The 13,873-nt window shown below is 35.0% G+C and overlaps 1 protein-coding gene across 2 annotated transcripts in view; it reads left to right on the top strand.

Moving 5' to 3' along the window:
- Window positions 1-13,873, top strand: part of KCNIP4 (potassium voltage-gated channel interacting protein 4) — a 356,486-nt gene that overhangs the window by 136,283 nt on the left and 206,330 nt on the right. The window lies entirely within an intron of this gene.

The following is a 13,873-nucleotide window of genomic DNA, read 5'->3' as shown; positions in this document are numbered from 1 at the left end:
AAGCAATATCTGTACTTTTGAATACTTCATCTCATAGGTTAACATTGTGCCTATGTTACAGTATTGGCAAAATCCTGTTTTCACCAAGATTAGCATTTTCTTGGAAAACAGTCTGAGTCCGCTAATACGTTATGAGGACACATATTAAAACATTCTTATTACTAAGTTTACAAATGTTTCAGACCTAATATAATACATTTCAGGGTTAATTGCTACTATTTTCTCCATTTAGAAAACCTTATGCCCTCTCTTGTGTTAAAGTTAAATTATTATACAAGTATGTGTGTCTATGTGTTGTATGCATTAGGAGTATTGGAGTAATTTTATCTGAAACTTTCTGTAACACCTTGACTGATAAGATGCGACAGCATGTCATGTCAGTGAGGCCCAGAAATGAACTACTCTTCCCTCCCACCCTGCTTTTCAAAAGGTCTTTTCAGAAGATCAGTCATCTTGCAGATCACACATTATTTTCTGCTTATCATCAGGCTCATTTTCTTGGCAAACACCTGGTCAAGGATTTCAAATGCAGCGAACAAGCCATCTACAAGTTGTTCTGTTCTTTTGGTAGCAGAAGCTCATCCTCAATCAGCATTTTTTCTGACTGTGCCTCTACCAAGTGACGGGGTGGCTGTAGATCACCAGGAAAGGCAATTACTGCTGGTGGAAAAAATCATCTCTATACAGCCACCTCTTGGCTGTGTCTGAGGAGCTTTCAGGAGAAACAGAAACAAGCACAGCCTGCATAAGTGTCTCTGGTGGTGACAGCTCATGCTTATCTGTTGCACTTAAAAAGCAGGCAGAGATTTATCTTGTAATGCATGTCTAGTGACCTGATATTTCTGGAAAGTCCAAATTTGTGCACATAATCCATAATGCTCATGTGCAGATTCCTTGGAGGATAAGACCATGTTCTGCCACTATAAGAGAGTGTAGTCTGCCCACCTGGAAAGTAATCTATCATCCCAGTAAAGTCCTTGACTGTTTATTCATTAGAAAGAACTTCTTTTCACACTCAGCCAAATTTTATTTAGCCTTAGGATATACATGTTAAATATTTTAAATATATAAATGTGCCATCAGAGTTGCCTCCTTTAAAGTCTGAGATTTAAATTTATATTTGCAAGAGAGCAAAAGTACCTATACTCTCCAAAAAATGCTTGACACTCAGTGTCTAGCAAGATCCCAAGGATAGGAAGTGTATTGGACATCTGCCTTGCTTCATTTGTAACTTGCAGCTGGTGATAAAAGGAATTTTACACAGTTTGAGTTTTCCAAGTTTTTAATGCATTTCAACAAAAATTACTTTAATATGTTCATATGTATATTTTATGCAACATCAATCTAGATTGTTTTAATTTGAGTTTAAGACTTATTTTACAAATAAAAGTCCTGCTCTTACACAAATGTGGCAATGTAAATGCCATTCTTGAAAAACATTTGGGATTTGAAGACAAGTTAGAGCTCTTTCCCTCTTACTCTTCGTCACAAAGCTCAGACTTTCTGACGAATTTTAAGGCTGTATAAGTAATTTGAGATGAATCAGGTTACCAGAATATGAGTAATTGTTTTCAGAAGTAGAGAGGTAGAACTGAAGGCAGAATATGATGCTGAAATTGTTTAGCAAGTTGGTAATTAAGATATAATGAAATGTAGTTAATTTGCCCATAGTCAAAATTGCTTTAATAGTTCAGCAATAATAAAAATGTCATTAAAACAGGAAGGAATTTTCAGTCAGCTCAGATGCTGACCCATTCAATGAGAAGGCGTCATCTGAATTATCGTTCCAAAAATCGTAATCTGCTGAAAGTCATACTTTAGATGTTACTTATTTTTCTATTTGCTTCCTTACTATTTTCTTACAGGACTATTTTAAGAAGCAATCGCTTTTTGAATGTTAGAATTTTTAGACTGAGCCAATAATTAATAGACCTAAACCATCCCTATTTAAGAAGTAATCTCACTGTAAAAACCCAAGTTAAAGATTCATCATGACATCTTTTGACAAGCTGGCACAGCATTTAATTACTTTCAATGCTAGAAATGTGTATCTGCTTTTGGCTTTTGCCATTTAGCTCAAGAGCTACCTATGTGATACCTTTGCCTATTCTTTGCTAGATTTAAAATACTTCATAGCATCAGATATCTTCAATCTTTGTAGATGAATTTTTCATCTGTGTTTAAGAGCTTCACCTCCTTTTTCTCTTAAAAACTAAGTAAAACTGTTTTAGCAATCGTACCATTTGCTTTCCAGATTCAAAATAAGTTTTGTGATTCTTTTCTGAGCCTTTTTCAATTTTTAATAAACTTCTTAGAGGATTAATATTCAAACAGAACACAGGATTCAAAACTGGTCTCAGACAGATCAGAGGTAAGAGGTAATATCCCTGCCTTGCCCATACTTGATAATTTACCACTAATGCATCTGAGCAATAATTAGATGATTTTATACTTTCATGTAAATAGAGATGTTTACATTAGTGTATCTATACAGAAGTAGACAAGGGTGAATTCCTGTCTTTTTCTTTAGAAGAGATCATTAGAAAATCTCTTTTTTTTCCTTTGAAATAACCGTATTAAAGATGTGACCTTCTGTTGTGACGCTTGATATGGATTAGTACAAGTGTATCGTCTCCTGTGGTTTTGTTCATCTTAAATTAGCCTACCATGAAAAGTGCAATAACATGTTGAATTAGGAATGCTGCTTCAGAACGCTTCCATTTGTTACTGGGTTATCAAACTAACTTTTAGGAAAAAATATCTGCAGTTATTTATCTTTATGAATATAGATGAATATAAAGATGTATTTTTCCCCTCTTTGAAAGATCCCCTTTCCTTCCATTTTTATCTTTTTTTTGTTCCTTCTTAAAGATTTATTACTCTGGGAATTTTCCTTCTGATCTGCAGTATCACTACTCTTAATTTATAAAGAGATATTTTTACAGTCAGGAAAAATGATAAAATGTAACTTTTCATGCACGGATTTTTATTTTTCTGAAGTTCTATAGTGAATATTTATTGCAGTGATGAAATAACAAATTCAATATTGGTATATTTTCTATATTGACTAACATTTTTAGACATCACCGTGTTAGGTGGATGTATAAAACAAGGGTAGTTCCCAGTACCGTGTTCAACAACTTGTGCTATCAGTATCACTACCTGCATTAAAGCAGATTTTTTATTTTTTTTTTCTTGAGGGAGGGGAGCTTTTTCTATTATAATTGTAGAACAGTAATGAAACTATAACTTCCTGTTATCATGATATTAAATTATTTCCGTTCTTTAAAATATGAGAGTCTCAGTAACCAAGTACATGCTTGTTTGGATTTGGTTGAAGCTGATTACAGTCTTGACCTCAACCTGTTTCTTGGTAGTGAGCTGTAATTGGCAAGTAATTCAAGACCTCGTGCACTGCCCTTGCCGGGCAGATTCGAGGTGAAGAACATCACCACTCATCCATCAGATGGCTTGTCAGTGTAAGGTCTTTTCTCGAATAATCACTGAAGGGAATGATTACCTCTCTCTGAGTCAACCACAGTTTCAGCATGACCTGGTTTGGACCCTTAGATATTTTTCAACAGTGGACAGAGCTGTGAGTGGCTATCTGAGTGAATGGTGAAATTCAACAGGTGGTGAATCAATTCAGTTTGCAACTGTTTTGTGCTGTCAGAATCTTAAGGATAAATCACGGTTACTGAGTCCTTGTGCTCATGGAAGAAACACGTTGATGTGATTATTATTTCTTTTTCTTCTCCACCACTTAATCGTATCTCTCTCTAGAGATGCTTCCACAAGCAGGAAGTAGTTAATATTCCAGTTCTAGGAACCAAATCCACTCTCAATTCAGGAGAAAGGACATTTTACAGCAGACACTTTCAGGTGCCAAAAAGGATCCACCTTGTGCCTAAAGAGGATCAATATTTTTATTTTGAAATTCAAGTCTTAGATGATGGTACTGACAGTTACAAGTCCTTTACTTGAGGAAATAACATGATTTTAGTTTTAATAGTTTTAATATATGAACTAATTTTTCACATACTGTATGTTGTCATATAGCATCTTCAGTTTCTGATCGGCCTTACCATTTGAATCTTCCATGTCTTCAAGTGTCTTCCAAAATGTAACAAACAGATGGATTTAGAGAATAGAGCTTGCTAAATCACTGTCCAGTATTACTCCATTAGGCTATGACTGTCTGCTTGATGTGGCAAAGACATTAATAATATAGATAATGACATCCATAATGCGTTTGGGAATGCTTTCATCTACATCTGAAATAGTTACATTTGATATAGTGGCTTTATGTACTTACTGCTTAGAGTAACTAAGTAACTTAGAGTTGAGATACACCTTTGCAAAATCCAGTCTCCTCTGAGCCTCGTGTGGTTTATCCACTGCGATTTGTAGTTGTTTTGTTTAGATCTATAAGCATTGATGTTTTTCCTGTGCTTTCCTTGGAGATCCTAGCTCTGTGCTTGCTCTAGTATAAATCTTGATGGTTTGTACCTTATATCACTTCTGTACTGGCTTAAACAACACTTCCGTAACCTGACTTACCAGTTTTCATACCCTGCAGATGACCCAGTCCAACTCACAATGGCTACAGCCTTTTGCAACTCCAGATATGGTTCAAGCACAAATCATTCTCTAATACAAGGTTTAATTAGTTTTATCCTGAGATGACCCCAGATGGTTTTGTTAACTGTACTTTCACAGCCACAGTCAAATGAATATGATCACTGAACATCCCAGAGAGGTAATGGCCTTTTTGGTTGATTCACCTTGTGTTTCCCTGTAACATTTATTTTGGGCAATACTTGCCAACAATTTGGCAATAATTGTTTAACGACAGGAATATAGCCCACAGTTCATAACCTGGGAGCAAATGTGTGTAGAATACAAAATGACAATGGAGTGCATAGGCAAAACAGGCTTCCTTTCCACAGAGTATTTATCAGAATTGATTGGAGAAAACATAACTTTCAAGCTACCCAAAGCAAGTATTAGGAAGAGTATTTCAGTTTCAATTCAATACAAATTCAGTTGGACTTTCAATGAGCAAAACAATTACACTCCAAATTAGTAGATATTTGGGTCACTCCAAAGGACCCTCTCACCTGGAAGCCTGTCTCTGACAATGATGTGCAGAGCTCAGAGGAGCAGTGTGTGCTAGTCTTATAAATTCTCCAGCCTCGTCTTAAATGTCAGTGTTACATTTGCTGCCCTCCATTTGTCTGGCATAGGAAACATGCTATAGCCAGTATAGATTTTGTAATTTTGTACTAGAGTTGCCACTATATCCCCAACTGAAGGGATATAATCCTGCTTGCTACAACTTGCTACTACCCATTCATTTTATTGTTATAGTACCTTTTTTACTGATGCTTATTCTGAATTCAGACTGTACCTTAAAATATGCAGTCTCTCAGACTAACCCATTTTAAGCAGAAACTTCAGCATAGGATATTTCTTAACCTCTTCTGTTCTAAATTATTGTAACTACTTGTAATAATGTTGTCTTAAAAATGTCCTGTGTGGAATCTGTACAAAGCAACAGTCGAGGTAATACCAGGAAAGCAAGGCTGCTCATGTGGCAAACCAAAAGTTCAGACCAAACATATTGACAAGTCAATCCATGCCACGGGGTGTCTGCTTTCCATATCTCACAAATGCCGCCCGGCATCCAGCAACAATGCTGCAATGCCACATTCAGTTCATCTACATGTGGCTAGTGTGTGTCTTCTACTCCCATGTCTGGTTTAGATCTTCTTTATTTATGTTTTTGGACAGTATTTTACAACAGCAACTGTAGTGTTATTTGTTCACTGGGCTTAATTAATTTTTGTCAGGGCAGCTCGAAACTGTCAGAAAGTAAATTATAAGTGCCCACTCTCCTCTGGTGTACAAATGTATGCAGTCCTCATACTGGCTTTTTGAGGTCTATGGTAGATCACCTGGGTCAGTGGGACTAAACCAGCTACAATAGTCAATTATTTCTAATAGGAAGCATTTTCTCTAACAGGAATAAATAATGGTTGATTTGTCCCCTAAGGAATTTGTACCAGAAGATTCTAACATCGTGATTTCCCAACAAATTGTTATCCACCGTAGCAGAATCTGGTGCTCTTGTGTGTAACAAGCGTAAACATACTCTTTCGGAAAACTTCCTCCTTTTTTATGTTTCTACCTGACTACAACCCTTAAGCTAGTTAGCTAGTTTATTCAAAGGTGCTCAAAGGCAGGGCTTTGCGTTAAGCAAATGAATAGAGCACAACTGGAGATCCTAGGAAGAGCATCTGTGGAATAGAGTGGTCTTAGGAGCAGCACATGTCAAGAAATTCTGATTTACTACCATCAACAAAAAAATAAAACCAGAGCTTCCCCTAGAATTTCATACCCTCTAAACAGCCTTTCTGACAAATGAAAAGATCTCCACTGCTCTTCTGTTGCCGGCAGTTCCATTTCAGGAAGAAGAAATGTATACTGAAAATATGAAAAAGCGACCAAAAATTAAGGAGAAACTAGTTATTACTTGGAATTACTACTTTGACTCCAAAATACAGCTTTCTAATTAAAATCTCAACACGTCATTTTTATATAAAGCTCATGAAGATGTCATAGATTCATAGTAACTTTTGATTTTTTTTGCAATAAAAACTTGTAAGGGCTCCACTGTGTGCAGCAGTACTTTATTTCCAATGTATCTATCTGGAAGTAATTGCTCAGTGTTTGCAAGGAAAAGGAGAATTTTTTCCTGGTATGCCTTGCAAGTGATGTATAATGCATGATAAAAGAATTGCTTTATAAAAGAATCTCCTTCACATTAGAGCCTAACATGTAATTATCCATTACAGAAATTGAAATGCAGTTGCCGGACTGCATGTTTCAGTCCTCCACTGTTACCCAACAGTCACATTTGATTTTTAATTGGCAATTTTCTTCTGCCTTCTTTTGGCACAACCATTGTATTTCTTGTTCTCATCGTCCCACTTTGAGCTGTTTTCTACTCTGAAGTACATACAATTTTTTCAACTGATAATTAGCTTTTTTTTTTTTTAATACAGCTTTATGAAGATTCAGCAAGCTTGCACAGCAAACCAGGTTGTAATCTGTCTCTTATTTTCACAGTCATGAAAAGGCATCTCTGGCTTTCTAGTGAGTTGCTTCAGTTACATGTACCATGCAGATCGAACCCTTCCAGAAGTGATTTCTAAAGTGCAGCACAATTTTGATTCTAAATAATACATTAGTTAGTATCTTCAAATAAAACTTGTATTTTGGCCTTATCATATGTAATTAAAACAAGCATAGTATTTTTCTTCTGAAGATTTTAAGTGTTTCAGTTCTAGGCTGCAGAAGGAGTCACTGTGTTTTCAGTAGCAGTAATAGCACCATTCTGAAACTGAGAATTCCTTCAGTAGTAGTTCTTGTCAACCTGAAATTACTTTGCATCATTAGAGAGGATAGCATGGAGAGAGTAAAGTACAAAGCTGGAAGGCAGAGAAGCAGGTATTTCTCTATCTTGAATTTTCTGTGACTAAATGCATATTCTCTAAAGTAAAAAGCAAAGTCTGACAAAATCCTTTGGTAAATTTAGTCTGATGTTCAGTATATCCTGTGATGATTTCCCCACTGTGCTTTAATAGTGACTCCAAGTTTAAAACAAAAAGCAATATATGAAGTTTGAGATTTAATCTGAAAGGAGGGGAGCATGTGATTTAACATGACAGCATGATATACTGAAGTGGTGGCAAAATGCATACCAAGGTAAGCACAGGTGTTTGTGCCTGTGTTGTTAGAATAGATGAGTCCTAGAAAGAAGATAACTGATCATAAGAAAAAATTTCATTTAACACTCCCCCCCCATCAAACCATCACACACTCCCATAGTTTGAATGCATACATGTTAATTCTTTCACAGTAAGTTACTTTTCTCAGCACAGCAAAATTTCTAGATGTTTTAGATAATATTTTCCTTTGCTTCTTCATCTTCTACATTTAAAAGTGAATTATAGAATAATACATATTTCAGTGCAAATAAAAGAACAATTTCTGGTTATGACCCTGCAGAATTCCTTCAAATAAAGCTTTTTTTGTAAAGCTTTTCAATATTTTCATGAGGAAAAAAATGCTATTCCAAACATTTTAGATAATTAACAGTTATTTGCTAGGAGGTACATATTACTGGCTGTTAAAGCTGTTCAACAAAGTACTTGTCAAACTGAGATCTTCATACATCACTGACTCCTAATATGTTTAAAATGTGTGTTTAGTACTGTAGTGTCTGTATTTACTAAATGAAAAATAAAGCATGATTATAGTTCATGTCAGTTTGACATCATGTGATTTCTTATCACAGAAATTATGCAGGTTACTATTTTGGAGCTGTGGTCTGAAGTAGAAACTATTCTACCAAGTCTAGAAAAAACACTAAGTTGCAGGGGCTGCTGAGTCATGTGTAAAGAAAAACCTGTGTCATTAATTGCTGTTAGGCAGTTCTCCCTCCGTGAGTCTTGCATGTGGAATATTGAATGCAACACGTATTCCAGAGATAATCCAGAAAGTGCAATTTAAGGTTTAACTCAGTGTATCCTTCGTACGGGTTTGGACTAAGCTGAAGGAAATTGTTACTGAAAATTGGAAACATGGAAAGAAATTGAAGGTGCTTCTTTCATTTTAAGGAATTTGATGGTTTGGAAAGGAATGTCAACATTCACATGAAGGGCAAGGGAGAAAAGGAAAAGGTGACTACAGGAACACAATGTTAGCTGTGTGCTTTTCAATTCCAAAGTTATAAATTTTAGAAAGAGAAAGAAGTGAGCAAGAGTTAACAATGCTTTGGTGACAGGCTGTCTGCTTTGTGATTTTTAGTTAGCTTACCAAGGAGCTCTCTAGGAATGTGTACATAGATGGTCCCAATAAACACAACCCTTATTGAACTATTTTCAAGAATGTTTTCAGAACACCAAAGTTGCCTCAGAAGGTGAGATCGTTTGTTATGTTTTCCTGTTTTTTTTTTTTTTCTAATTTAGATTAGTTTTTAGAGAAAAGAGAAATGAAAGCCAGCTGGCCAAGGTAATAATCTTATTATTAATAAAATCTGGGTCCAGCTATCCAAATATGGGATCTGCAATGAAGTGTATTTACAGAATGTATATTATTTGTTGTTATCTTTTGGTCTTTTTTTTTTTTTTTTTTTAAGGATTTAAGTATGGAACTGAAGATTTTAATTTGATGGTGAAGTCAACTTTATGTAACATTGTATAACGGGGGTAGTATAAAACAAAGAAAATGCAGTGACATATTGAAGGAAAAACATACGCTGTTCAGTTTCCTACTGAAAAACATATGCTTTCAGTATTCCTAGGTTAATAATAAAGGCTTTAAAATAGCATCCTAACAATACATGGTTTAGAATTCAGTTTATGAAAAAATGAATGTTTCGCTTTACCTTTTTTGCCCTCTTTCTTGAAAGGTGTGTGAAATCATGGATGCATAAGGGAAAGTTAAAGAGAGAATTTCTGGAAATATTTGGAATAGAACCAGTAGGTTTTTGTCTCTCTTTAAGGTTAACAATAGATTAGGCACATTCCACATGACTTATTTCGGTTTATTTTGGTGTGTTTTTCTATGGTGTATCAATTTCTGACGCAGAACTTTCTGTTAAAGGCTTTTACACTAGCCCCACTCATTTCAATATTGAACTCACTTTACAGAGACAATACCAAATGCATATGTATGCATTATTTATAAACCACAGCATTTGGTTTGTAGCATCTAGAATCTAATGACAGGGGTGAACATTCAGCTCTGCGCATCCAGCTTTGGATGTGAGTTTTAATCAAGCATTTGTGCCAAATGTTGATTATCTGTTAATCAGCTCAAATAAACCTGAACCTGAGTATCACATGGCACATGAAAAGGGCTATTTTTGGATTCAGAGACAGTCAATGTTAAGGTAGAATTAAAATTCCAGAGATGAGCTGATAGAAAGCTGGAAAAATATTTTTACCTGTACAGGATTGAGTTTTTACTGTTTATAGAGAACATCGTTTTGAAGTCAGTAAAAACAGCTGAGTTTTAATTTTTCTACTCTTTTACCTCTACTCAAAAGAGAATCCATGAAGTTTCTAATATAAGGCTGGGGAAAATGTAGTGAAATATACAATACTATGATGGACAAATGGATTACTTCGTGAATCTGTCACAAATTGAATGGATGAATAGGATTTCCTTTTGCTCCTTTGTAAACTGAATCTGGATCTCACTCAATTTCCCTCAAAACTGACAGGCTGATACAGTTTTATTTAACTTTTGTGATAATTGTGAAAGTGATAATTATCACTGTATTGTAGGGTGGTTTTCATTAATGAAATTCAAACAGTGTGTAACTAGAAAAGCCATATATTGTACCAACTTACCTGAAATGCAGTCTAAACTTATCTAGCTTGAACAGCAAATTGAGAGCTGTGCAAGAAAAAATAGTCTTTGGGAGATTAGACTGAAATAATGTTTCCTGGTGCTCTTTAACATCAATAACTAAATCAAAAAGTAGTCATCAGAAAAAAAGAGGAGAAAAGTATTTTGATTTTCAGAAATCAGTATCTTAACTCACTAGTAGCCCGCGTCTCATCTACCCCTTAAAGTCAGACTCTGTCCTTGGCCATGAAACTTTTCTTCATGATCTATTTTCTCTAAATAGACTGTGGGTTTACTAAATTTGTTGTAAATGGCAGAGTACTTTTGACAGTATAATGATTTTGCACTAGAAGTATGCTGTATATCTGTTTTACTTGTGTTTGTGTTTGGTCTACATCAAGAATTTCAGTTAGCTTCCTAGTGAAAAGAAAGGAGAAAGCCAAAGAAAACAAAAAATCCTGAGCCATGAACAGTTTCAGCATCAGTCCAGGTAATACTGCCAAACTGGCAGGACATATCCAATCTGTCATCTTTCAAGCTGTTGCATTTGGTGACCAGCAATTCACTGTTAACCATCTGTTTAAATCTTTTTCACATCCTGTGGTTAGATTCATTTCATAGATAATTTTAAAATATGTTAACAAATTGTTACTGACCTAGTGTGCATTAGTATAAATGAATAGCTGAATCCATATGGTTCTAGCCTAGAGAGTTTTAACAACTTTGTCCTTGACCCATAGCATATTTGGCAGTGGTTAATTAGGCAGATCTATTAGCCAGAGAGTCAGTCTACAGAAAATCCATGGAACTGAAATGATCAGTCTCTGCAGCTGTGTATCTAATAACTTTTTAGTGTATCTGGGTCAAATTCTAAAGAATATGAAGGCTATAGCTGCATCACTGAGAACAACTTATTTCTGTGCACAATATCTTACAAGGTATCATGTCATTCAAACTTCATCTGAGCCAAACTTTCTCAAAGCTCAAGAAAATCTGCCTCTGTTCAGACTTTCTCTACCTAATCAGTGTAATGAGGATGATCAGAGATTTGATCTGATTTTAAAAATGTGGTTATGACTCTAAACCTTAATTTTAACCTAGTGTAGTTAAATTTTAAACCAATTTTAATTCTGGCGAATATATTAATAAATAATATTGCCTTCTCAGCTGTTGATCTGACACAGGGACTGAGACTAGTGGTCAGCTGTGCAGCATGTGTTTCCATGGGCAACGGCTGAAGAAGCTCATATGAGTAAAAGAAGGAAACAAGCAAAATGCAAAATATTTTATGAACATCTGACTGCTGCCTTAAAACAGATATTTGAATTGCCAACAGACTGTCAGGAAGAAAACAAAAAAAAAATGCACATATTCATGACTTGCACTTCATCTTTTACTTTGATTTTGAAATACAAGGTTTTTGGCTCTGGATTTCAATATAGTATTGTACCAATCTTTTTTTTTTTTTTTTTTTAAATAGTAAAAAAAAAAAAAAACAAACACTCACAGCAGTTATGTTTATACTGTTGTTCCTTACAGTATACAGGAACTAAAGCTGAAAAGTCAAATACCTAAATATATGACAAAAGTCTATACGACGTTTAAAAACTTAACTCAATTCCAGGTAATCTGGAGATCCTATTACCAAAGTAGATTAACAGTTCATTGAATTGAAACAAAAAGATAAACCCTTAAATATAATTTTGTGGCCACTGTAGTTTTTCAATATATCAGTGGGGCATATTGAATAGACAAATCAATAAATCAATGTGGAGATTATAAGCTAGTAATTCCATCAGTTTTGGGGGAAGGTGTTACAAAGAGTTAGGACTTGTGAGTTTTAGTTAGTTTTGGATGTTTTATTGCTGCTCTGTAAGTACATGGCCCATATTAAAATTATTAATTAATTTATAATTTTTTTCTATGTTTGATCACGCCAACCACAAGCCAGTTATGAGTAAATCATGACAACCTCAGTATTGCATTTTAAAGACGGAAATTGCAGCACAGAAAATCTCTAGGACAAGGGTCCAACTCTCCTATCCTGCATTTTCATGTTTTCAGTTGTGAAGTGCACTCTTCCTCCATTAATATAGTTTGTGAGAAAGAAATAATACTATTAAAAGTCCATAGTATTTTCTTGGTTATAAAAAAAGTTCTGGTTTTTTTTTTAATTCTTTAGGTACAATGTTAACACAATACTAAACTGACAATAAGGATTAAGTGTAAATAGTAAGACTTCTAAAAGTGTTTGAATTAAGAATATGATTTCCTTCCTTGACCCATCCCTAGTCCTTATTTATTTATTGAATACCATGGATTTCGCAGGCTGAGTAGTATTCTCACCAGTGGCTTTCCTTTTATAAGTAACACTAGACACTATGATCATTAAATTGGAGAAGCAGATATACCACTGCTCATAGGAGACTTGCCTGCCTCTTCCAGAGCTGGTGAAAAGTCTCCACTCACTCCACTCACTTCTGGGAGGAGTCGGTCAGAAGAAAGAAAATCACATGGAGGAGTATCAATTCACTATATTTATATAAATAAAGAAGATGTACTCTTGGCTGGACAGATTGGCTGAATGCAGCCGGGTTTTGTCCTGTTGTTTAAATGCCATGTCAGGTGTCATCCTCTCGTGTGTGTTCTGAAGCAAGAAATCACACATTGAAACTCTTGAATTTCTACTGCTTCATCTGAACTATTTCCACAGCTTAGTTTCCCTTAAGGCATTAGTATGGGAATCCATCCCTGAATGTGTCTTATTTCCCGGGACACAAGTGAAAACAGAACAATGGGATTTGTTTCTTTGTTTTTCCCTTCATTCTTGAAATTTTAGCTATGACATTTCTATGGATAACTGTCTTTCCTCAATTTACTCTAAGGAAATTACTATTTTTACTGTTTTTGAAAGAGATTTACTTTACTTATTCTTTTTCGGATATCAAATTTTTCTGCTTTGCTCTCCTAAAGTCATCTCTCTGTTCTGCAACGTCTGTTCATATTGCAGCTTCTTACTTTACTTGCCTCATCTCATTCTATATTCATTCCAGTCTATATATTGCTCTTACTCCTCTACATCTATCATTTCATTCTCCAAACTTGAAAACTGCCCATGTGTTTGCAACATTGAGTATTTCCACACCAAGCATTCTCTTTCATTCAAAGGTAAAGGTTCAGACTTTTAAATCCATCCTGTTATATATAACTGGATATCACATTGGTCTTCTTTATTATAGTCACATTATTTTATATCCAGCTCTAGCCTTTAGAAAGACTAGTCTTATTGCAGGAATTTTTTAGTTCCATACAATCCCTCGACCCACAATAGTTTACCCATGTTGCTTGAGCTTTCAACTCTCCAAATTGCCTTACAGTTGACATACATAAACTTTTGCTTAATGCATGTTAGATATTGTAAACACTTTATCTTAATGGCAAAAATAGATAA

The sequence above is a fragment of the Tauraco erythrolophus genome, chromosome 5, assembly GCF_009769465.1.
Source record: "Tauraco erythrolophus isolate bTauEry1 chromosome 5, bTauEry1.pri, whole genome shotgun sequence".
Lineage (NCBI taxonomy): Eukaryota > Metazoa > Chordata > Aves > Musophagiformes > Musophagidae > Tauraco > Tauraco erythrolophus.
The sequence above is the reverse complement of the archived record's forward strand: the minus strand, read 5'-3'. Positions and strand labels throughout refer to the sequence as shown.